General features: G+C 33.8%; 1 non-coding gene across 1 annotated transcript; it reads right to left on the reverse strand.

Annotated features, from left to right (window-relative positions):
- Positions 1 to 22,722: 22,722 nt before the first annotated feature.
- Positions 22,723 to 22,829, reverse strand: LOC128292552 (small nucleolar RNA R71). The gene has a single exon (XR_008282537.1). It is a non-coding gene; the product is annotated as a small nucleolar RNA R71 (small nucleolar RNA).
- Positions 22,830 to 26,573: the final 3,744 nt, after the last annotated feature.

Genomic DNA, 26,573 nt, shown 5'->3' on the forward strand with positions numbered 1-26,573 from the left:
ATCCAAAAAGTTTCAAGGAATCCACGGATTCATGTACGCTTCCGCATCTAGTTTTCTTCTTGGTTTATTCTTGATGATTTGAAATGACAGATCCTAGTTTATTCAATTTTGTTTTAGATTTATTTTACAAATTTAACACCATACCCTTAACTAGAACATGATTCAGAGGTAAAGGTCCAAGCGTTTACAATTTGCAAGGAGTGGATCTCTATTCCCGAGCTAATTGTTTCTAAAAATCAATGGTTCTAACATCATCGAAATTCTAAAGAACAGTCTCCCTCACCATTTTTGTTATTTTTAGGTTAGATTTTATTTATTTGGGCCATAATTTTGTTTTTAGATTTTATTTTATGTTGGCTTTTATTTATTTGGATCAAATTTTGTACAGTTTAATAAATTGGGGAAAAAAATAAATCAATCGATTTCGATTCTCAATTTAATAATATTTCTAAATCATTCACCAAAAATCCAATCCAATATTTATGTTGAAATTAATGCATTAATCAATTCTTAATTCGATGGATTATTGAACAATGTTGTGTAGAATCGAAAATTTGATGGCTTTCTTGTAACACCCATATCCCGTAACTGTCGCCGGAATAGGTAAGGGGCATTACCAGACAAACAGAACATTACAGATTAATAAGAATCACAGATATCACATAATATTAATACACAAGCAAATCAACAATTCATCCCTTATGGAGGTCTCCAAGACCTAAGACATACTTTTAGAAAAGGTCGGGACTAAACCAAACACATTCAGAATTTTCAGAACTTATAAAAATTTTTCAATTCTGTTGAGGTCACACGACCGTGTGACCAGGCCGTGTGCCTTACACGGGCACCAGACACGCCCATGATCCAGCCGTGCTAAAACAGAGTATATATCTTGACTTTTACACATGGCAACCAAACACGGCCGTGTGCCATGGCCGTGTGATACTTAGCTAGCTACTGAATTAAGCCCACAGCCATATGACACACCCATGTGTCTTAACCGTGTGGTCTTAAGAGGTTATTGCTTTGCACACACGACCACAAGGCATGCCCGTGTTCACTGACCGTGTGGCACAATGCAGGCTTGCTTTAAGCCAACTTGCCACCCTTTTTTGGGTCATTCCTACAAGCAATATTAAACAACATTTAAACCAAAATTTCCAACAAATTTCATGCTAAAAACATGCATCATTATAACTAATCATCATCATTCAATAACCTATTCAAATCCATACCAAAACACATTAAAAATTTTATTACAACAACATGCCAAAATGCTCATTTCATAGCTCACTTATGGCACCTTCTAATGCCATTTCCTCAATTGGCATATTTCAAAATGACCACCACATACAAGGCCATATAACCATTACAAGTATACACAATTTGGCATCACAAACTATTTACCAAAACTAAGCACAAACATACCATTTACTAGCCAACTCTCATGGCATAATGAATATATACATATCAAAGCTTAAATACATAGACATTCTAGCCTATACATGCCATACTTAAAAATATTTACACTTTCAAAAGTACCAAAATGATTTCGATAGTATGGTGACAATCCTCGACTATCCCTGAGCCTTCAATAGCAACGATAACTGTAAAATAGACAGAAATCACACAGAGTAAGCTACAAAGAGCTTAGTAAGCCAAATACAATTGGTTTAACTATTAAAGCATATAAAGTACAAATAAACAGTAAGAATTCTTAGCCATTTCACAAAATAGTTCATGAGCCTAACTATGCTCATTTGCTTGTATACATGTCATGTTTCATTTCCATGATTTCATACATACTTCGAATTCATTATTTCACAGAAACAGAGTCTTTCATATTCAGAAATTTAGTACGATACAAACGTACCTGTATAGATTATACATTTCATATATTCATTCTCATATCTTGTACTCTATCATCAGACGGTTCAGAAATGATACAGATACTTATAAACAGGCACAATGCCGATGTCCCGGACGTGGTCTTACATGTAATTTAGTATCGATGCCTCTGTCCCAGATAGGGTCTTACACGAAATCAGATACGATGCCTATGTCCCAGACATGGTCTTACACATAAATCTCAAATCGAGGCATGTGTCTCAAACACGGTATTCATGATATCTCAGATCAATGTCAACGTTCTTTTAGAAACATACAGAGCTTTTCAGATATTAGCATATTGTCGGAGTTTACTCGAAATTTATTCATCAGGCTCTCAAGGCCGTCCAATACAGATTACAGTTTGTATGCGCAGAATTTAGTCAATTTAACACGTAATTGTTATTTGACTTACCTCGTATGAATTTCAGACGGAAACAAGTCGACTATTCAACTATTTGGACTTCCCTCAATCTAAGTCCGATTTTCTTTGTTCTTGATGTAATTCAATTCAAATTCAACCATTCAATCATTCATTTCATTCAAAATAATCCATGAACACATATTTAGGGCACTTTGCATTTTAGCCCTTACTTTTTCACACTTTGACAATTTAGTCCATTTTTCACAAAATCACAAATATAAAAAATTCACTAAGACTATAGCTTGGCCGAATATACATCGCTTCCATACAAGCCCAAATAACATATTTAATTCACAATTTAGTCCTTCAAAACCTTATGTTCACAAATTAGCCCAAATAGGTCTATTCTATCAAAAATTTAAGAACGAAGCATGATAATCTCACATATATCTTTCATAATCTATATAAAAACATTACAAAGCTCATATAATCATCAATGGAAAATTTCAAAATCTTCAACAGAAATAGAAATTCAGATACGGGTTTTGAAGAACACGAAGCAACAATCACAGAAACATAGAAATTATTAAAAACCGAACAAAACTCATACCTTAATCAAGGAATGAAATGGCCAAACCCTAGGTGTTCTTTTTATTTTATTTTCTTTGCTATTTTCAGCTATGGAACATGAATAATAGCCAATTTCATGTTTTGGTTTTATTAAACATATATTAATTAATCATTTACCATTTTGCCCTTAGCTTTGTAACAGTTAAAACATTAATAACAAGGCCATTAATGTCTACTCATAAGTTCAATGGTCAAATAAAAACATAAGGACCTCTCATTTAATAAGCCAAGTCAAATAGGAACTTTTAACAAACAGCAGGCAACTTTTACGTTTTACGCGATTAGGTCCTTTTATCAAATTGAACACACAAATAACCAAATTTTTATACGAATCTTTCACACATCCTAATTCACATATCATAAGCACGGAAAATAATATTAAAATATTATTTTGACTCAAATTTGTGGTCCCAAAACCACTATTTCGACTAGGGTCAAAACCGAACTGTTACAATTCTCCCCCTTTCGGGATTTTCGTCCCCAAAAATCTTCTCGTTAAACAGATTTGGATATTGCTGTCTTAATGAATCTTCAGGCTCCCACGTGGCCTCTTCAATGCCATGTCGATGCCACAATACTTTTACTAACAAAATTTTCTTATTTGGCAATTCTTTAACCTCACGAGCTAAGATACGGATCGGCTTCTCTTCGTAAGTCATATCAGATTGGATTTCAATATCAGACGGGGAAATTATAGGCGAAGGATCAGATTTGTACCATCGAAGCATCGATACATGAAACACATTGTGTATCTTTTCTAACTCTGATGGCAACAACAATCTATATGCTACCGGCCCAATACGTTCAACAATCTCATTCGGCCCGATAAACCTCGGACTCAATTTGTCTTTTCTACCAAATTGAAATAGTTTTTTCCATGGAGATACTTTCAAAAACACTTTATCACCGATCTTAAATTCGATATCTTTTCATTTTAAATCCGCATAAGATTTTTGACGATCAGAGGCTGCTTTCAGACTATCTCGAATTACTTTCGCTCTTTGTTCTGTTTCTTTTATCAGATCAATACCGTAAATCTTATTCTCACTGAGCTCAGACCAGTATAACGGAGTTCTACACTTTCTACTGTATAAGGCTTCGTACGGTGCCATTTTAATTCTCGATTGAAAGTTATTATTATAAGCAAATTCAATCAAAGGTAGATATTGTTCCCACATACCTTCAAACTCAAGAATACAACATCTCAACATATCTTTGAGTATCTGAATAATCCTTTCAGATTGACCATCTGTTTGCGGATGAAAAGTAGTGCTAAAATACAATTTAGTACCCAGAGCATCTTGCAATTTCTTTCAGAATCGCGATGTAAATCTCGGGTTTCTATCTGACACTATCGACAATGGTACACCATGCAGTCTCACGATATAAGAAATATATATCTCAGCTAATTTATTGAGTGAGTAATCAGATCGAATTGGAATAAAATGAGCTGATTTTGTCAAACGATCAATTACAACCCAAATTTTATCTTTCTTTCTCGGAGACAGGGGCAAACCCGAAACAAAATCCATGGTTACTCAATCCCACTTTCACTTAGGAATCATAATCGGTTGTAACAAACCAGATGGCACATAATACTCAGCTTTAACTTGCTGATAGATTAAACATCTCGAAACAAAGTCAGAAATATCTCTTTTCATTCCAGGCATTCAATATAGTTGTTTCAAATCGTTATACATTTTCGTACTTCCCAAATGTACAGAAAATCTACTACTGTGAGCTTCACTCAAAATCGTCTGAATTCACTCCGGATTTCTAGGAACACAAAGTCTATTTCTGAATCTCAAACAATCATCAACATTAACTCAGAATTTAGAATCACACTGAGCTCGTTTTGCTATTAATTCATTGTCAGACTTCTGAGCCTCGCAGATCTGTTGTATAAACAAGGGTTTTGCTTTCAATTCAGCACAAATCAAGATATCATCAAACAATGTTAAATGAGCGTTCATCGTACGCAACGCAGACAATGATTTCCGACTCAGAGCATCTACTACCATATTTGCTTTTCCCGGATGATAATTAATAACCAGCTCGTAGTCCTTTAGTAATTAAAGCCATCTTCTCTGTCGCAGATTCAAATCTTTTTGTGTCATTAAATACTTCAGACTTTTATGATCAGAAAACACGTAACATTTCTCACTAAATAGATAGTGACGCCAAATTTTCAAAGCAAACACAATAGCAACTAACTCGAGGTCGTGAGTTGGATAGTTCTTTTCATGCACCTTTAGTTGTCTCGAGGCATAAGCTATAAATTTTCCTTCTTGCAATAGAACACATCCGAGACCAATCAACGAAGCATCACTATAAATCACAAATTCTTTACCCGATTCAGGTTGTACCAAAATTAGAGCTTTAGTCAATAAAGTTTTCAACTGATCAAAGCTGTTCTGACACTTTTCAGACCACTCAAACTTCATATCTTTCTGGAGCAATTTTGTCAACGAAGTCACAATCATCGAGAAACCTTTTACAAATCTTCTATAATAACCAGCCAGTCCCAGGAAACTACGGACTTCAGAGACATTTCTCAGAGGCTTCCAATACAGAATAGCAAAAATTTTGCTCAGATCAACTCGGATACTAGAGGCTAATACAATATGACCCAGAAAACCAACTTCTCGCAACCATAAGTCACATTTACTGAATTTTGCATACAACTGTTTATCTCTCAAAATCTGTAATACTATTCTCAGATGTTCAGTATGTTCAGACTAATTATGTGAATAAATCAATATGTCATCAATGAATGCCACAACAAATTGATCTAAGTACGGTCTGAAAATTCTATTCATCAAATCCATAAAGATAGCAGGTGCATTAGTCAACCCAAAAGGCATAACTAAAAATTCATAGTGGCCGTACCTCGTTCTGAAAGCAGTTTTCAGAATGTCAGAGTCCTTTACTCACAACTGATAGTAACCCGATCTCAGATTTATCTTTGAAAACACAGTAGCATCTTTCAACTGATCGAATAACTCATCAATTCTGGGCAGAGGATATTTGTTCTTTATAGTCACTTTGTTAAGCTGATGGTAATCAATACACATTCTCATTGTGCCATCTTTCTTTTTCACAAACAGAACAAGAGCACCCCATGGTGAAAAGCTCGGTCGAGCAAATCCTTGATCAGTCAATTCTTGCAACTGAGATTTTAATTCCTTTAACTTGTTCGAAGCCATTCTATACAGAGCTGTCGAAATTGGAGTAGTACCAGAAACTAATTCAATGCCAAACTCGACTTTTCGAATCGAAGGCAAACCCAGTAGTTCTTCAGGAAACACATCAGAGAATTCACAGACAACAGACACTGATTCAACTTTCTTATCATTCACTTTCGAGTCTAACACATAAGCTAAGTAGGCTTCATAGCTTTCTTAACATATTTTCGTGCTTTCATTGCAGATATCACAGCTGGTAGTCCATTCAGATCACTAGACTCAATTCGAATTATCTCATCATTCTTACACATTAAATCAATGATTTTTCGTTTGCAATTCACAATAGCATCGTGCAAAGTTAACCAGTCCATTCCTAGAATTATATCAAATTCGTCGAAAGGAAAAAGCATCAGATCAGTAGGAAAACAGATATCTTTAATCAATAACGGGCAATTCTTACAGACTTTATCAACCAAGACACTTTTGCCTAAAGGTTTCGATACTCTAATTACGAATTCAGTAGACTCTACAGGCAAAGTCTTATTATGCATTAAATTCATACAGATATAAGAATGCGTTGATCCAGGTTCTATCAATGCAATCACAGAAGTCCCATAAAGAGTAAAAGTACCAGTAATCACGTCTGGAGACGAGGCTTCCTCACGAGCTCGGAAAGTATAGGTTCTAGCAGGTGCTCTAGCCTCAGATCTAACAGCAGTATCCCTAGTAGCTCTTTGACCACCATTTGCATTTCCCGTATTTCTAGAAGGTTTACCTCTAGCTGAGGTGTTGCTCGGTCTCGAATTCTATACATTTTCTTGCTCAATAGGTTCAGAACAATCTCTTACAAAATGGTCCAGAGATCCACATCAGAAACAAGCTCGGACATTCAATCTACAATTTCTCAGATGTCTTTTACCACAGTGTTTACATTCAGGTTTTTCAGATCGGACATTCCCAGCAGGAGCTCTGAAATTCGAATGCGATCTAGATCGATCTTGATTCAAATGTCTTACATCAACCTTTGAACAGCTATGATCATCTCGGAATTTCTTTGTTACAGACTGAAATAATCTACTCGAAGATCTTTTTCTAACATCTCTCGCTTCAAAATCAGCTTTTCTTTTCTCTTTACTTAATTCTTCAGCTTTACGAGCTCGTTCAACGAGCACTACTGTTTCTTTAATCTCCAAAATCCCAACTAACAGACGGATATCTTTGTTTAGTCCATTTTCAAACCTTTTGCACATTATTGTTTCATTTGATACACATTTCCGAGCATACTGACTCAATCTCACAAATTCACGTTCATATTCAGTAACAGACATACGGCCTTGTTTAAGCTCGAGAAACTCTTTATATTTCTGATCGATGAATCTCAAACTAATGTATTCATTCCAAAATTCAGCTTGGAAGAAGTCCAAAGTAACCCATTCACTCGGAACCACAGATATTAAAGTTTTCCACCAATGGTACGCCGTATCTCTCAGAAGTGAAACGGCACATTTTACACATTTCTCAAGATTCAGAGACATTTCATCAAACACTCGTATTGTATTCTCTAACCATAATTCGGCTCTTTCAACATCATCATTCGTTGTAGCTCAGAACTCTTCAGCCCCATACTTTTTAATCTTATCAACTGGCAGTCTATTTAACTGAACTGGATTCACTGAGGGCATAATAGGAATTTGAGAAAGATTTACCAGTGGTGGAGGTTGTTGTACAGCCGAATTGGTTCTAATGTATTGGGTAAACCAACCATTCATTATCTGGTAGAAGGCTTGTCTAGCCTCACTATCACGGCTACTTGTAGTCGGTCGAGAATCAGCTTGCACTGACCCTTACGCGGGAGCAGGCGCATTGCTTTCAACATTATCAGCTACAGCTTTATCGGGATCTATTGCTATATAAAAGTACATTTAAATGTCAAGATTCATCATACTATCGCAGTTTCAGATATATGGCATGTATAGCTAGACTCACATACACTATGGTAGTCCTAGAACCGACTAAACTATAGCTCTGATACCAATAAAATGAACACTCCTTTTCCGTAATCAGAATCAGTAATGCCGCCGTAATAGCTAAAGGACATTACCGTATGCATGTAACATTACAGATTAATACAGAATCACAGATATCACATAATATTAATACATAAGCAAATCAACAATTCATCCCTTATGAAGGTCTCCAAGACCTAAGACATACTTTTAGAAAAGGTCGGGACTAAACCGAACACATTCAGAATTTTCAGAACTTATAAAAATTTTTCAATTCTGTTGAGGTCACACGTCCGTGTGACCAGGCCGTGTGCCTTACACAGGCACCAGACACGCTCATGATCCAGCTGTGATAAAACAGAGTATATATACTGACTTTTACACACAGCCAATTGACACGGCCGTGTGCCATGGCCGTGTGATACTTAACTAGCTACTGACTTAGGCCCACGGCCATATGACACGCCCATGTGTCTTAACCGTGTGGTCTTAAGAGGTTACTGCTTTGCATACACGGCCACAAGGCACGCCAGTGTTCACTGACCGTTTGGCACAATGCAAGCTTGCTGTAACCCAAATTGCCACCCCTTTTTGGGTTATTCCTACAAGCAATATTAAACAACATTTATACCAAAATTTCCAACAAATTTCATGCTAAAAACATGCATCATTATAACTAATCATCATCATTCAATAACCTATTCAAATCCATTCCAAAACACATTAAAAATCTTATTACAACAACATGCCAAAATGTTCATTTCATAGCTCATTTATGGCACCTTCTATTACCATTTCCTCAAATTGGCATATTTCAAAATGACCACCACATACAAGGCCATATAACCATTACAAGCATACACAATATGGCATCACAAACCATTTATCAAAACTAAGCACAAACATACCATTTACTAGCCAACTCTCATGGCATAATATATATATACATATCAAAGCTTAAATACATAGACATTCTAGCCTATACATGCCATACTTAAAAATATTTACCCTTTCTAAAGTACCAAAATGAGTTCGATAGTATGGTGACAATCCTCGACTATCCCCGAGCCTTCAGTAGCAACGATAACTGTAAAACAAACAGAAATCACACAAAGTAAGCTACAAAGAGCTTAGTAAGCCAAATACAATTGGTTTAACTATTAAAACATATAAAGTACAAATCAACAGTAAGAATTCATAGCCATTTCACAGAATAGTTCATGATACTAACTATGCTCATTTGCTTGTATACATGTCATGTTTCATTTCCATGATTTCATATATACTTCGCAATCATTATTTCACAGAAATAGAGTCTTTCATATTCAGAAATTTAGTACGATACAAACGTACCTATATAGATTATACATTTCATATATCCATTATCATATCTTGTACTTTATCATCAGATGGTTCAGATACGATACAAATACTTATAAACGGGTACAATGACGACGTCCCAGACGTGGTCTTACATGTAATTCAGTATCGATGCCTCTGTTTTAGACAAAGTCTTACACGAAATCAGATATGATGCCTATGTCCCAGACATAGTCTTACACGTAAATCTCAAATCGAGGCATGTGTCCCAGACACGGTCTTCACGATATCTCAGATCAATGTCAACTTTCTTTTAGAGATATACAGAGCTTTTTAGATATTAGCATATTATCGGAGTTTACTCGAAATTTATTCATCAGGCTCTCAAGGCCGTCCAATATAGATTATAGTTTGTATGCGCATAATTTAGTCAATTTAACACGTAATTGTAATTTGACTTACCTCGTATGAATTTCGGACGGAAACGAGTCGACTATTCAACTATTTTGGACTTCCCTCGATCTAAGTCCGATTTTCTTTGTTCTTGATGTAATACAATTCAAATTCAAGCATTCAATCATTCATTTCATTAAAATAATCCATGAACACATATTTAGGGCACTTTGCATTTTAGCCCTTATATGTTCACACTTTGACAATTTAGTCCATTTTTCACAAAATCACAAATATGCAAAATTCACCAAGACTATAGTTTGGATGAATGTACATAGCTTCCATACAAGCCCAAATAACATATTTAATTCACAATTTAGTCCTTCAAAACCTCATTTTCACAAATTAGCCCAAACAAGTTTATTCCATCAAAAATTTAAGAACAAAGCATGATAATCTCACATATATCTTTCATAATCTATATAAAAACATTACAAAGCTCATATAATCATCAATGGAACATTTCAAAATCTTCAACAGAAACAGAAATTCAAACATGGGTTTTGAATAACACAAAGCAACGATCACAGAAACGTAGAAATTATCAAAAACCGAACAAAACTCATACCTATATCAAGGAATGAAATGGCCGAACCCTAGGTGCTCTTTTTCTTTTAGTTTCTTTGCTATTTTCGGCTATGGAACATGAATAATAGCCAATTTCATGCTTTAGTTTTATTAAACATATATTAATTCATCATTTACCATTTTGCCCTTAGCTTTATAACATTTAAAACATTAATAACAAGGCCATTAATGTCCATTCATAAGTTCAATGGTCAAATAACAACATAAGGACCTCTCATTTAATAAGCCAAGTCAATAGGCACTTTTCACAAACAGTAGGCAACTTTTACATTTTACGCGATTAGGTCCTTTTATCAAATTGAACACACAAATAACCAAATTTTTATACGAAACTTTCACACATGCTAATTCACATATCATAAGCACGGAAAATAATATTAAAATATTATTCTGACTCTGATTTGTGGTCCCGAAACCACTGTTCTGACTAGGGTCAAAATCGGACTGTTACATTTCTAATATTCTAGTATCATTCTGTTTTTATAGAAAAATAATAAGTTTGATTGATTTAAACATCAAACCCATTAAAAAATCATCTCCAAGGCCTTCAAATTCTAGTAAACCTGCTTTAATCCTTTCACTTTTTTGCATGTCATAAAAATTATGATGATCCTTTAGCCATGATCTAAAAATTGGGGGTTTTTTTACCCAAATAATATAAAAATAATTAATTACGAAAAAGGTATAGAAAATAGAATAATTACAAAAATAGTCATTTGTTACAGTGTTCTGACGATGCCACCTGACATATTGGCGGCACTAGACTAAAATGTGATAATCTAAAAATTTTAGGGACCTTATATGCAAATTTTTCGTTTTATTAGGTGCTGAAAAAACACTTCAAAGGGTGACGCATGATAGTATGGCAGCACCAAATTAAAAGGATAAATTGCACCCTAAACCCCCTTTATTTATTATTTATCCTCTTTAACACCAAAAATAGATTGGCCTCTTATCAGTTAGTCTAAAAAGATTTTCTACCAAAAATATTTTTGTAAGTAAGTCAATTCCAATTGGAAATAATTTTTTTAAAATATTTATAATTTTATTATCAATTTGATTTACGGTCACAATATAAAATTATAATTATAAAAACTTTAGAAAAATCTTATTATGTATAAATTATAATTATTAGTTAAATTTATAGTTTCTAAATATAATGAGAGCAAAAGAAAATTACTATAAATACCGTTATGTCAAACATAATTTGAACAATAAAATAGTTTTTGAAAAATAAATAAAATTTATTTGAGTTGAATCGCTTACTTACAAAAATACTTTTGGTAGATAAACATTTTAGACTAATTGATAAGAGGTCGATCTATTTTTAGTGTTTAAGGAGAATAAAAATTAATAATAAATAAGGGGTTTAGGGTGCAATTTACCCTTTTAAAATTTGGTGCCGATATATTATAGGTGACACTTTTCAATATTTTTTCAGCTGCCAATTAAAAAAGAATATTTACATATAAGATCTTGGAATTTTTAGATCATTACATTTTAGTTTAGTGCCGCAAATATATTAAGTAGTATTGTCGGAATACTATTATAAATACTTATTTTCGTAATTATTATGTTTTTATATTTTTTCGTAATTAATTATTTTTATATTATTTAGGTAAAAAATCCGAAAATTTGAGGTATAATCATTAAAAAAGAAAAGGAAGAAAAATGAGCTTCCATAGAGCCAACAATTTAAAGAACAAACATTAATTAAAAGCGGAGTTAAATAAATACATATATTTATAGAAGCCTATGTTTCTGCTAAGTAGTAGGTCATGGAACCAGTGGATGTTAGAAATGCGAATCTTTATTTGCTTTTTACATGTGTCCGAAATAGGATAATCATGAAAGGCATTGATTTCAACATTTAACACATGGCCACTTGCATTTGCACTTGGTTCAATCTTCAAGGGCAAAACAACAAAAAGAGAGCAACTTAATGCATATGGGTTACATTTAATCTTCTTTTTCCATATTCCATCATTGGCTGCCATCCTTTTCTTAAAAACAGTAGCGAGGTGATAAGTCCAACCTTCAAATAAAACCCACTCAGATATTCGTAATTTTAATAATTCAATAGTTATAGATTGCTACTAATCATGTGTAGCTGTAAAGAAATATTGCTATAATAATAATGCTCGAGTTTTGAGTTTTGCTTTTATTAATTCTTAGATATTTTATATTTTATATTTTATTTTTCAATTTTAATATTTTTATAATTACACACGGCTATTATTTGGATTTAAACTTTATGGGCTTATATATAGAATATTTAATAGTTATTATTAATAATTTAGTTAACTCGATTAATTAATTATTTTTATTTAAATTCATTTATTATAAAAAATTCCTTGGATTAATTTTTTTATTTAAGGAAGAAAAAGTGGGAGTTGAATATTATGGCTAAATTAGTTGAAAATGTCAAAAAAAATTATGGGATTAGGCTACTTTTGGGGATATTTAGGGAAATATACTAATTTCGGAGAGAAAAAGTAAAAACATGTCAAACTCCTTTGTTTTGAATCTCGGCACCTTATGAGGACGTTCAGGAGCTTGGGAAGACTTGATATCGCGTTCAAGAGCTTGGGATTTAGAAAACTTGATATTTCGTTTAGGAGTTTGAGAAGATCTAATATTTAATTTTTTCCCCACTAATAATAGAAGGTTGAGGAACTGATCGATCATTATTGTTTTCTAACACTCTTTTCTTATAAAAAAAGATTCAATCTTTTTTTGACCATAAATTTAATCGAAAGACCTAAAGGCTGTAATAATATATTAAACAATAACATATTAGGAAAAGAAAAAAATAATAAGTCAAATAAATAAATAACATAATTTATGCAAAAATATTTATCTAGAGGTCTTTTAAATAATGAGTCGAAAGGAAGATAATTTGTATTTTTTTCTCTATGCTCTCAATTTTGACATCAAACTCTTTTTTTTTCTCTCAAAAGTATTAGCACCTTACTGGAGGTAAATAATTCCCTAGTAAGACAAACAAATCAAAATATAAAAAAGTCGCTAACATAATATGTATGGATAAGGGTTAAATCAATTAATGCTAAAATTTTACTTTAATGTCTACATTCGGCCTCTAAGTTTAGTCTTTCAATGCCCATTATATATTAATATTTAATTATTATTATTAAAGTTATATAATTAAAATTAAAAATATTTTATTAGTATAAAATATAATCTTAAGGGAAAGAATTATATCAAATACAATTTTATTGGGGTGAATGTTTTACAATTTAAACAGTAAATTTAAAATTAATGATAATTTATATATTAAATTAAAAAATTTCAAGGAGGGTGATCGCTCGCCGCGCCCTCCTGATCCATCCTCGATCTACCATAAGTCTCCATTACAACTCCTTCATCGCGTCTGTGCTCCTGTCTCTTCTAAATCACCTACTCAATTCATAATTTATTTTTCCACTGTTTTCTATAAGGGGTTGAGATTTTTTATCTTCTTTCTCGAATCTAGAAAATTTATTATTGTTTTACAATTTTGTACAATTCATTTAACAAATTTCAATTATTTAACTAGATTTTTATTAGCTTTAGTTTTTCAAATGTTTTAATATAACAAAGTGAAATTTTAAAGTTTTATTTAGTTAAAATTTGAAACAAATTGATATAATCTTTTGTAAAATTATTTTTAAGTATTTACAAACTTATCAAATAATTAAAATGGTAAAATGTTGGTAATGCAAAAAGTATTTTCAAAATATTTTTAGTTGCGGAAAATTTTCTAACTGTTGCAGAAAATATTAAGAATATTTTTGGTTGAAGAAAATCTTCTGATATTTTTAGAAATTGACACTGTTATTTTATCATTTTGCCATTCAGAAAACTATATAAATAGGAGTTCATTCTCCTCATTTTTTACAGAACACAAGAAGAGAAAAACAGATTCTCTCTATTCTCTAAATTCTAATGTTTTGCAAAATTACACGAAAGGGAAATTTTGTCTAGGAGATTGGATTTTAAGCAGGACTGTCTGTGACCCCTCTAATGTTTTATGGGAATTAAACCTAGTATGGTTTCGTCAGTTTTCTTCCAGTTTATTTTCCCATCAGATTTCCAACCAACTGCTTTTGTTTTTTCAATTTTGATTCCTTTCGAGAAGAGCAATACAAATTGTATTTCACTTCCTTATTCGGGTGTACGAATATTGAAGCACTATGTTAAACTTGGGGGCAATGTCCATTACACGATTACACCAATCAAGATGGATTTGCTTCTAAGGCAGTGGTTCTTCCACGACATGGTGATTGCTTTATTTACTTACACTCAGTTTGGTTTCCTGTCAGCGCTAATGATTTTATTTTGCAGTAGTATATTTCCAACAATTTATAAGCAAATTATACTACTATTTAAACATGGGAATCGTTTTCATTTCCCACTGCTGGAACCAATGAAGGCTCCTACAGGCAATCGGTTTGAAGGCACCTGAGTAATGCAAGAGTGTGCCTAAGTAGGATTAGAGCGATTGCAAGCTCCATTTGTTTTTGCCAGTGGGCTATTGCAATCAAGATAGGCTTGGAAGGCCTAGCAAGATTGAGTCAAGATGGGTTAGAGGTCCTTTGAGTTTGAGTGGGTCCGAAGGTCATTGAGCTTGAGTTGGTCAGAAGACCTTTGAGTTTGAGTTAGCCAGAGGACCATGAGTGGATCGCTAGATCCTTGTGTTTGGGATAGGGCTTATGATGCCCTTATCGATGATAAGCTACTAATACATGAGATTTGTGGAGATAAACAAAGCATTACTAAGTTTTTAACCAAAGTAGACTGGAAGATTATCGATTCTTAAAGCTTGAACAAGAGAACTAGTAGGGTATGCCTTGTTCAGGAAACTTATGAGTTTGTGTGAATGAGCGTTAAAGTCTAAAATTGAGATTGAGGCTGACTTGGTTTGGTGGTGTCGCATGTGTTGCAGTTTGAGGTGACCATGGAAGGGCCAAGAGGGCCTAAGTTGGGCATGGCCAATGTTTCAAAATTTCCCATGTTGAAAACTTTTGTGTTGGCGTCACAAGGGATAGTTGGCATAAACCATGTCCAGATAGATACATCTAATAAGATGCTGCAAGAGTGTAGTTGGTGCCATATTCAGAGGGATTTTTTTTTAGTATCCAAGACATGGTAATATTCAGTCGACAAAGGGTCATGCCATTAAAGGTTCCTCAAGGTTGTAACATGATGATTATGTGTTGTGGCATTGAATCCGAATGTTTGGTAAAGGAATGAGCATTGACAATACTAGACCAATGATTGAGATAATACCAAGTTTGAGTCTATGTCCGATGAGCGTTGAATGAATCATAACCTTAGGCCTTGAAGGCTCAAAATGGTCTTGAGACTGAAATGTCAACTCGATGTAACAAGGTTACTAAAAGTGTGCATGTTGATGAGGGCATTGACATAGTAAGTGGGGGACTATCATGGTATGCAGTTTACTATGATAGTTATCAAGGTTGAGCTTTCTCCAAATGGTCTTGAGTGAAATTAAAGTACAATAACTGGGAAGTTGGAATTTTTCAGATACCGTGCAGTCTTAGAGGGATGTTGTGATGAAAATTGGATAATTGATAAAGTTAGCTTTACAAGTGGGTATGTCTTTACTTTGGGTAGAGCAGCTATTTTCTAGAAGTCTACTAAATAGACGTGTATTGCTCGTTCCATGATGGAATCAGAGTTATAACTCTTGATGCGTCAGGCAAGAGGCCCGGTGTAATACCCCAAAAATTTTTACAGTAAGATATTATCCTTGATATAGTAAAATAAGGAAATAAAGTGACAAAAAGGGAAATTTTGAGTTATGTCAAAATTGAGAAGTATATTATGATATATTAATTCAAGAAAAGACTGAATTGTAAAAGTGAGAAAAGTTTTGTTGCACAAGATTATATACTCAAAATTTGAGGGGTTAAAGTGTAAATATGAAAAAGTTGAAGGACCAATAGTGTGAATATTTTAAGAGTGGAATGATCTAGAAACTAAGGAAAATAGATGAATTAGGACCAAATTGAATAGGTGCTTATGAGGGACTAAATTACAATTTTACCAAATTAAATGATGACTCAAGGATGGAATTTTAAAAGATAATAAAGGGCAAAATGGTCAATTGGAAGAGAGAGAAATCTAGAAAGCAACGATGATGTTGGAGATATTTTAGATTAAATAAATAAATAAATCTTAGTTTATTAATATTTTAATTTAATTTTTTAAATGATATTTTATTATTTTATTATTATTTTATTTAGTATATATAAGGAAAGAAAGATGAAGAATCATCATCTTTTTCCCATGCACCCAACGTATGAAGAGAAAAGGAAGAAAGAAACTTTCTTTTCTTTACAATTTGGTCCTTCTACCAAAAATTCACCATTTTCACCCAAAAATCAAAAGAATTTCCATAGTTACCAAGAGAGAAAAATGTTAAGGAGGCTATGGGAAGTTAAAATATCAAGTTGGATTCAACAAATGGAAGCTGAAGGAGAGAGAAAATCAAGATGAAGATTGAAATCAATAGAACAAGGTAAGAACATCATGATTTCAATATATTTTTAAGTTTGATATTATTGAAAAAGCATGGGATTGATGTTAATGTAGAGTTTCCTTACATATGATCCTATGTTCTTGATATGTTAGTGAAGAGAAAATAAGAGAAAGTGATGAAAAATAGTGTAGAGAAAGAAAAAAAGGGTGTTATAAACATTGTAATTAATATCTTGCACTAAAACAGTTTTGGACAATAACAGTGGTCTAAATTTGAAAAATCATAAAATATTGTGGAAATTGAATTAGAAGTTGAATAAAATATGAAACTAAATTTCTGAGTCTAGTTTTTCATAGAAGAAATGGCGTAAGCAATGAAATTGTAAATTGTGAGATATAACAAATTTAGTTAGACAACGTCAGAATGATTTTGGGTTTCCCTGTTCTGACTTTGGAAAATCATAAAAAATTGGATAAAAATAATTAGGCTCTTAAATTTATATGTTTAAAATACTGAATGAGTCGATTTTCAATAGAAACAAACGAGAACACCATCCGAATCCTGTATAATGAGATAATTAATTTTTCGTAAATAAGAGTCGGAACATCCAGACAGCAGAATAAGGGTGAATTTAAAGAATAAAATGTAATTATTTCCTAAACGAAAAATTCTGAAAATTTTATGGTAAGAAGATATATGAGTCTAGTTTCAGATAAAATTATAAGATCTTAATTTGGAGTTCTATAGCTCTAGATATAAATAATTTAGTGACTATGACGTAGATGGACAGCTTGAATATTCATAAAAGTAAATAATAAAAATTATAGATAATGTTACTTACAAGTGTGTTATATACATTAAGGATGTGGAATGGAGAGGAGGAGGAGGAAAAATATGTATGAATATTCATCTAGCATGGCTAATTTGCATATTTTAGGCTCAATGACTAAATTGAATAAAATTAAAACTTTATGGGCAATTTTGTAAAAATATCAGAAATGACCAAATTGCATGAAATGGATTATTTTATTATTTAAATTAAAAAATTGAATGAAATTATTAATTTAGATCAAGATCGGGGGAAAACATGTTTTAGGTATTAAATTGAAATGTGTTGAAATTATGGAAAATTCTGATATTTTATAGAATTCATGGACTGTTATCAATATGTATGAGAATAATAGCTGGAAATAAGGATTAAATTGCAAGAATTTTATTTTCCTAACCCTAAGGATGAAATCATCATTAATTAAAAGTTTAGGGGCAAAATGGTAATTTTGACTAGAGCATTAATTAAATGCATTAGAATATGAAATGAATGAAAACGATGATCAAATTTATTTATAAAGATCCGGACGACTCAAATATGAGACTTAATCGTGGAAAAGAAAAGATATCGGATTAATGAAATTATAAACACAAACAAGCAATGAGGTAAGTTTGTGTAACTTAAATTGTATTTTTAAATACTTGAAATATGTGGTTATGTGATGAAAATATGATTTGAATGTTCAATTCATGATAATTGATGAAATATTGATAATACTCGATATAAATTGAAAATAAATCCCGGTTGAATGGAATGAAATTAGATGGATCATTGGAAAAGGAATTGATGGTAAAAAGGATCTAGCCCGGACGGGTGATCCTATCCTGATATAGCCCTCCCGAAGAATATGTGTAAAATGGATTTAGCCCGGACGGGTAATCTGAATTAGGGTCTGAATTTAGCTTGGATTGGTAATTCAGATCCAAGCTCAATAGAGTAATTGTCGTTGCAGGGGATTTAGCTTGGACTGGCAATCCCGCTGTAAGGATGAGGTCGAGAGTGTGCTTTCTGAAATGAAATGTGTAAGACCATGGTTGAAAGATACCATGGCAACATGATATGAAATGTGAGACCATGGTTGAAAGATACCATGGCATTATGATATGAAATGTGTAAGACCATGGTTGAAAGATACCATGGCAACATGATAGAAAATGAATAAAACCATGGTTGAAAGATACCATGGCAACGTGACATGAAATGAATAAGACCACGGTTGAAAGATACCATGGCAACATGATATGAAATGAATAAGACCACGGTTGAAAGATACCATGGCAACATGATATGAAATGAATAAGACCGTGGTTGAAAGATACCATGGCAACGTGACATGAAATGAACAAGACCATGGTTGAAAGATACCATGGAAACATGACAGAAAATGAGTAAGACCATAGTTGAAAGACACTATGGCATCATCTCAAAGATAAATAAGACCGTGGATGGGAGACGTTATGACATCTATTGAACAATTGATATTTAGGTAATATGTATTAGATGACGAATGGTTATATGAAATGGTTGTGTGAAATGTTTACAAGAACTGGTCATATGGAAATATATGTACAAAATAGTTGTATGAAATAATTATGAAGATAGATAAACGAAATAAGTATAAGTACATGGAATATAATTTATGTTAAGTTTGATATAAGCTTTTACGGAATAAATATACATAAAATCTATGAAAATGATAGAGTATAAAATATTGATATAATGAAATGAATGATATATACTTATGAAGAAACAAGATGAGAATGATATGTTTCATGACATGTACATATATGATTATCTTTGATATGTTGATACAAGGAAATTATGTAAGTAAAGACAATTATTAAACTCAAGTGTGACATATTGAGAAAATAAGTATATAAATGTTGAATTTATATGAAATATGTACTAGTATACTAACAATGTTGTTGTTTGATGCTTATCCAAGTGCCAAACTGTTGATTGAATGGTAATATATTTATTTATATGATGCATTGAATCGGTAAGTATTTAAATTTCTTTTAGGTGATCTGCAAATTCTAGTAATGCTCTGAAACCCTGTTTTGATGACGGATATGGGTTAGGGGTGTTACACCAAGTGACTTAAAAATATACTTACAGAGATTTCTTCATGGGAAAATGGAGTACTTGTTTTGGAGTACGTGAGGTCTAAAAGGAACCTAGTTGATCTGTTAACCAATGGGTTATGTAGGAAAACGATTCTTGATTCGTTGAGGGGGATAAGTCTTAAAGCCCAATGGTTGAGGAATTCATGGTGGTGATACCAACGTAGTTAAGCCTAATGGTTGACGAATTCATGGTAGTGATACCCAACTTAGTTCTCTAAGTTCAATTTTATCAAACAAAACTATGGAAGCACTCATAGTGTACATTCTACCTATCCTTATGGCGAACGATGTATATACATAAGATTGAGTTCTCACTTTTAATGAATTCATAATCCAGGATTTAGGTGGTCCAATTGAGACGAACTTGATGAATTCACCAACTTGTGAGATTTAGTTTATTACTCTTAATGAGTTTGTATCCTAGAGTTTGGGTAGTCATATTAAGATGGACTTGATGAATTCACTGAATTTAAATTTGATAAGATGAACTTAATAAATGCTCTTAATGATTTCATAGTCTTGATTCGGGTGGTCTATATTGAGATAAACTTGATGAAATCATCTACGTAAGTGTGAAGGATTAGCCACCTTCTATGAAAGACATTGGGTAACCTTTCTAAAGCACTTACCATCATCTCAAGGCGTATTGGATAAAACTTTTTGATCTATCACGGAACATCAATTGGTTCTGAGATTAGTTGTGTGTCATGAGTTAACCCCTATCTTAACAAGTTCAAGATTCATTCACTTGTTAAAGAGAAGTGATAAACCATAATTTATACATATTTTTCCCCATGTTTAACGCATTTTATGGATGATTTTCCATTAGAATTGGTGAATTCGATGCTCCTAATGCTTTAATTTCATGTTTTATACTTAGGAGAGCATGAGAGAGCGAAAGGAACGAGAAACGGGCCAAAAACGGAGAAAATGGGCCAAAGTACGAAATCAACACGACTTGGACCTCCTCATATGGGCAGACCACACGGCCGTGTCAATCTGGCAGAATTGGAGCACGACTCACACGGGAGCACACGCCCATGCCATTCTAACAGGCTCAAACACGGCCTGAAGTAATCGCACACGGGCGTGTCCCTGCCGAGCCCAAGTTAAGTCCAATTTGGAAAAGGCCACTTTAGAGGGCTTCTAGGCATTCCAAAGCCTATAAATACACCCTAGAAGAGGAGAAAAAGGGAGACGGAGAATAGGGGGTAAGGAATTACTCCAAGAAAGCCGATTGATCCATCTCAGAAGCTGAATTCATCATCAAGGTTGAAGATCTCTCCTCAATTTCCCTTTAAGAGTTTTGGGTTTTCTTTATGTTTTGTATTTGTTATTCTTCTGAGATGTCTTCTTATTTAGTTATGAATTAAATCCCCTAAATACCAAAGGGGAATGAAACCTAAGACGAATCTTGTTATTATTTTCTGAATCGTATGATAAATAACTTGTTCTTAATTATGTGTTCTTAATTCTTGTTTTGATATCCCAGGATACTGATTCAAGACATGCTCTTACTCAGAGGAGGAATAGACCCTATCTAAGAGTACTTTTTTCATAATTAAGCGGAGTTGATTCCGCGCCTAGAAATAGGGTGACAAGATTTTGCCGGATTAGGGTGAAACCTAATAAGGGGATCCATAGATCGAGTTAATGCAACCCTAGAGTGTTAATTAGAGAAAAGTCTTGGTTATTCAATCTAGGGATTAGACGTTATTAGTTTTGAATAAGGATAATAACATAACTTAGGGATCTCTACGGAACAAGTTGAATGAATAAATCGTCCAATTCGAAGCCAAAATAACAAGTAAAGTCTAGGTGGATTTTTCCTTAGGTATTGTCTCAAGTCAATCAATTTCCCAAAAGCAATTCCCCAATTCTTTTCTCTGTGCATTCTTAGTTTAGATAATTAGTTAATTAAAACAAAACCTCATTATTCTTAGGCTAGCTAATAAAAAGACAGTCATTACTAGTACTTTTAGTTCATTTGGGTTCGACAATCCGATCTTACTAAAACTATACTACTGTTTGATAGGTACACTTGCCTACATCGCGATAATAGTTAGTTCAAGAACGAGTAATTATAAATATTTAAAACCTATCACGAAACCCCACGATCAAGTTTTTGGCGTCGTTTCCGGGGAACTAAGATATTAGGAACGCTCAATTTTTATTACTTTAGCGATTTATTTTTCTTGCAATTTAATTTAATTTTATTAATTTACTTTCTCCTTCTCTTGGCAGGTTTTTATAGTTTACAACTAGAAGAAACCCGTCAGGACCATTACTTTTTGACGAAGAAATCGATCGTACAGTTCGTAGAAACCAAAGAGAAATAAGGCGCAGCTTAAGATACACGGAGAACAAGTAAGAAGACAATACTCAACCCCCAATCGAAGAGATGGCTGAAAACCAAGGCAATCAGCTACCTCCTGCAATTGCGGCCAATCAAAATTCTGCTCCACGCACTATATATGATTATGCTAAACCTTCTTTAATAGGAGCTGAATCTAGCATAGTTAGACCGGCTGTAGCTGCAAATACTTTTGAACTGAAACCTAACACAATTCAAATGATACAGTAGTTTGTTCAGTTTGATGGTTTGCAGGATGAAGATCCCAATGCTCACTTAGCAAACTTCCTGGAATTTTGTGATACATTTAAAATCAATGGCGTTTCTGATGATGCCATTCATCTTCAGTTATTTTTTTTCACTGAGAAACAAAGCTAAACAGTGGTTGAACTCATTACCACGAGGGTCAATTTTTACTTGGGAACAAATGATCGAAAATTTTTTACTAAAATACTTTCCGCTGGCTAAAATGGCTAAATTACATAATGATATCTCTTCTTTTGTGCAGATAGATTTTTGAAACACTTAACGATGCATGGGAGAGATACAAGGACTTACTGAGAAGGTGCCCTTACCATGGGTTACTGCTTTGGCTTCATGTACAAACATTCCACAATGGTCTGAATCCCTCGACTCGGCAAATGGTTGACACAGCTGCTGACGGAACCATCAACAATAAAACATCGGAAGATGCCTATGAATTTATAAAGGATATGTCACTAAATAACTATCAGTGGCAAGTTATGAAGATAAAGCCAACGAAAATAGTCGGTGTTTATAATGTCGACTCAGTTACTATGCTGTCAAATCAGGTAGAACTTCTCAATAAAAAGATTGATGGTTTACTTGGTTCTACACAGGTACATCCAGTAATGAGGTGTGACTCAAGTGGAGGAGGTTTGCATACAGAATATCAATCCTTCAATCCTACAACCGAAGAGGAACAAGTCAACTATATGGGTAACAATAACTTTAGATCTCAAAATAACCCATACAGTAACATTTACAATGCAGGTTGGAGGAACTACCCAAATTTCTCCTGGGGTGGTTAAGGGAATCAAAAGCCACAAAATCCTCAGGGTTTTCAATAGCCACCTTATCAACAAGAGAAAAAACCAAGCCTTGAGGAGATGCTCTCAAAATTCATATCAGTGTCACCGAGACAACACTTAAAAATCAACAAGCATCGATCCAAGGACTCGAGACTTAGATAGGCCAGCTATCCAAACTAATCTCCGAATGACCACAAGGTAGCTTACCAAGTAATACTGAACCTAACCCAAGGGAACACCTCAACGCAATTAGTACTCAAGATAAGGAAGGATTCATTGCTCTTGAGCTAGAATTGATGCAAGAAACTGTGGTGAGCAAAGGTAAAAGTGAGGTAAGTCATAACAAAACGGTAGATGAAGAATATAGACCTCGTGTCCCATACCTTAACGCGATAATAAAAGACCGCTCAGATGAACAATTCAGTAAATTCCTCAAACTTTTAAAAAAATTACATATTAGCTTACCGTTTATTGAAGCTTTGTCGCAAATGCCAAATGTAACGAAATTTTTAAAAGAGCTTTTAGTAAATAAGCGGAAGTTGGACGAAGCGTCGCATGTGGAGCTAAATGCAGTCTGCTCAGCTATTCTACAGAATAAGCTACCCCACAAATTGAAAGATCCAAGGATTTTTACAATTCCTTGCTTAATTGGTAGTTTAGATATAAGTCATGCATTAGCTGATTTAGGGGCTAGTATTAACGTCATGCCTTACAAAATGTTTAAGCAACTTGGTCTTGGGAAACCTAAACAAACTAGGATGAGCATTCAATTGGCAGATAAAACTATAAGATTCCCTAGGGGTAATATTGAAGATGTACTCGTGAAAGTAGATAAGTTCATATTCCCCGTTGATTTCGTTATTCTAGACATAGAGGAGGATAATAACACCCCTTTGATTTTAGGGAGGCCTTTTTTAGCAACCGCTAAAACAATTATTGATGTTGGCATAGGTGAGCTTACACTTCGTGTGGGAGATGAAACGATCACCCTTCAAGCTCGTAATTCTGGCATCACATCGAACATTGAAGGTAATAGTCCACACCAATCTACTAAAACTAACAATATGACGCAGCCTACTTTGCAGAAATTAAGTTTCAAAGAAGTTCACGAGCCATGTTCTAGCAATGATAGAGGATACACTCATGAAGAACAAAGGCTACGGATGGAGGAGCTAGACGAACGGCGAGCACATAAACCAAGAACACGCGATAAACCGAAATTACGCCAGAAGGAGTTCGATACATCTCTGAATCAACTTAGGGCTGGTGATAAAGTCTTACTAGATGCCCCAGATCCCCACATTGTCACTACCACACCGGATGAGGAAATCCCTCTTACAATACTCAGTCTTTTTCTATTCGGTACAGTGGAGGTGAGTCATCCCAAGTTCAGCACTTTTAAAGTAAACAACACCCGATTAAAACCTTATCTTGATGAGATTAATAGCAGGAATGAGGAGTACAAACTCCTCAAACCACCCTGACCATTCACTAGAGAGGTAAGTTGAGCTTAGACTATAAATAAGCGCTTCTCGAGAGGCAACCCAAGCACTAACATATTTTGATTTCTTTATTTTTAATTTCTAACACTTTAAATAATTAAATTTATCTTTGAATTACATAGTTTTTCAGCCCACACGGCATGGCACATGACCATGCTTAAAGCCGTGTGACCAACACGGATAGAAACATGGTCGTGCGATATGGCTGTGTAGAAATAGAGTAGAAGATTTCCCTAAACACGGGCTGCAATAAAATGCCATGGCCGTGCGACATGGCCGTGGTTAAATCTGCCAAATAAACACGAGCGTGTGACATGCCCATGTCTAGCACCAGTGGACAACACTGTCAGAATGACACGGGCGTGCGAAAACCTATATGACCATGGAAGAAGCGAACCACACCAGACACGGTCGTGTGACACGATCATATAGCCACATGGCCTATACACACGGGCGTGTGAGAAGGCCGTGTGACGACAACACAATTCGCGACGAACATGGACGGGACACGAACCACACGGGCGTGTGCACCGGCCGTGCCACTTGAAAAATTAGAATAATTATCTTATTTTATTTCTCTTTCATTAAGTTTTTAAGATTCATTTGTTTTCCTTTTAAAAATGGCTTACCTTCAGAGTGAAGCTTGCCATCCAGAGTTATCTCCAATACTCGATCTCGTCAATCCAAGAAAATCATCCATTCTTAATACAGGAAGTTTCACTTCTCTCCCTATCTTAATTTTATATATTTTGTAATACCTATCTTTGTACATTAAGGGCAATGTACATCTTAAATGTGGGGGGGTATTCATTTCATTATCAGAAAAATCCCTGAATGATTACCTTGTTCTCTTGAAAAGCTCTCATATCATATTTAGGATAAATTTTAATTGATTTATGATCTTGATTGATATATCTTTAATTAAAACATAGGGATTTATATATTTATTATTTAAATTTTAAGACATTAGAGAATCAAGCATGATAAGTTGATTTTTAAGAATTTAAAATTATAGGTTGTTTCCCCAAGTCTAGGATTACTTTGAATTGGAATTCACGAGTCTAAACATCAAAAAGCCATAATTTTTGTGATATTTTTTAGCCTTTTGAGCAACTATTCATCCTTTCATGTTCACTTTTATTATTGCTTTGAGTGCATCAGTATTGAACTGTTATTCTAGAACTTGCTTGATTATGCATGTCGAGACCACACCATTTGATTTGATATATCAAAATGATTAAGACACTTAGGATTAACCCACTCATGCCATGAAAATCCTACCTCCACATTAACCCCTAATAAACCCCCTTGAGCCTAACAAGCCATTCCTTGTATTAACCTTAATATTAACCCTTAACTCATTATTGTTGAAATCCCCTAAATTAATCCCTATTTTTGTCGAGATTTGAATTGAATAAATTGTTTAGCTATGTCTTGTTCTTAATAGCAAGTCTATGTTATGTAACTTGTTCTTAAAAAAAAAAAGAAAAACTATGTATGCATATCTGTAATTTCATATTCTAAGAGAAGCTCTGTTGTATGCAAGTGAAGATTAACTATTTTTCTAGTTAGGCAATTTTTCAATTCAATCTCGATTCTAACCTTTTCTTTCAGCTTGTGACCACAACCCATAACCAAGCCTCATTACAACCCTCTAAAAACCTTTTGATTGATGTATCATCTTAAATTATAGTGGTGGAGATTTGATTTTCGTGCAAGCCTATGGCAATGACTTTCCATTATTGACTATTGAGTGCTTCCTTTATTGTCCTT

The sequence above is a fragment of the Gossypium arboreum genome, chromosome 4 (assembly GCF_025698485.1).
Source record: "Gossypium arboreum isolate Shixiya-1 chromosome 4, ASM2569848v2, whole genome shotgun sequence".
NCBI lineage: Eukaryota > Viridiplantae > Streptophyta > Magnoliopsida > Malvales > Malvaceae > Gossypium > Gossypium arboreum.